We start from the raw sequence: 1,299 nt of genomic DNA on the forward strand, positions 1-1,299 counted from the left end.
CTTACTAGGTACATTTTGAATGTTAACCTATTTGACTCCATTTACTTAAGCAATACAGTCTCTCTCAGGCTGCCTGACTCAAACAACTTTGAGCCACAGGTGGACCCAGGTGGGCCCTACTGGAGCAAAATGGTACTTTCCATATTTATTTAGTAAGTAGATAGAGTGAATAAATGAAAGAGTTGAGTGAATGAAATCCTTAATTCCTACATCTAAGTCTGTTTGTAGGGCTGATTTAAGTGTTTTCAAGATGTTTCCAGGCCCTTAGATCAGAGGAAAGAGCACTGTGACCTCACTGTTGTTAGCCTTTCTGTACTTTTATTAATTCTCTGAATACTTCATTTCAGGTGTAAGTAGCTGGGGCCAGGCCAGGGACAAAACGTCAGATGACAACTTCAGGCCAAGCAAATCCATTTTGTGACCAGAAGGCTAGATCCGAGCACGAAAGCAAAGGTACCATTTGTTCTGTCTTAGAGCAAGCCTTGGATGCATGGCCTGGGCTACAGAGGGCTTGAGAGGATAGCAAGAGGATGAGATGGATGTGAAATCCCCAGAAACTCAATTCCTCAAAAGAGTGAGGCTGTGAAGACCTCATCAGGAGGTTTTATGAAAAACATCGTGCAACAGTCAGAAAAGTTATTTTAGAAAGCATAATGAGAATGGACTTGGTCATCTTATGTTAAAGGATTTTAGAAAAACTAAACATAATTACAATAGTGTATTACTAACTCAGGAATAGACAATACAATGTAAAAGCTACCATATCGGGCCCACATATGTATATATACAATACATATTGTATATGCATGATAAAAATAGATTACCAAGATTATAGAAAAGTAATGAATTGTTAAATTAGTAATGATCAGTTAAATGGTTAGGCATTCAAAAGCAAAATTAAATCAGATTTTTTTTGTTACATATAAAATTCAAAATCAGAAGAAAATACAAGTAATGATTTATGAAGCTAGGAGAGGAGAAGAGCTACTAAAGAATGATATTAGAGAAGAAAACCCAAAACAATAATATTGATATATTTGACTATGCAGACACACACACTAATATGTAAAACTTCTCTGCCAAAAAATAAAACAGCATAAGATGAAAATTAAAATGCTGATTTATTTGCAAAGTACATAACAATAAACCAATACAAAATGATGAATATCTGAGGGAAAATGGGACAAAAATGAGAAGAGAATATTTATAAGAATACTGACGGCCAATAGTATTGACGGTGAAAACTGTACAATCTTAAGAGTAATCAAAGAAACTCAAGCTAAATAGGAATAAATATCC

This window comes from Hipposideros armiger, unplaced genomic scaffold (genome assembly GCF_001890085.2).
Source record: "Hipposideros armiger isolate ML-2016 unplaced genomic scaffold, ASM189008v1 scaffold_652, whole genome shotgun sequence".
Classification (NCBI taxonomy): Eukaryota; Metazoa; Chordata; class Mammalia; order Chiroptera; family Hipposideridae; genus Hipposideros; species Hipposideros armiger.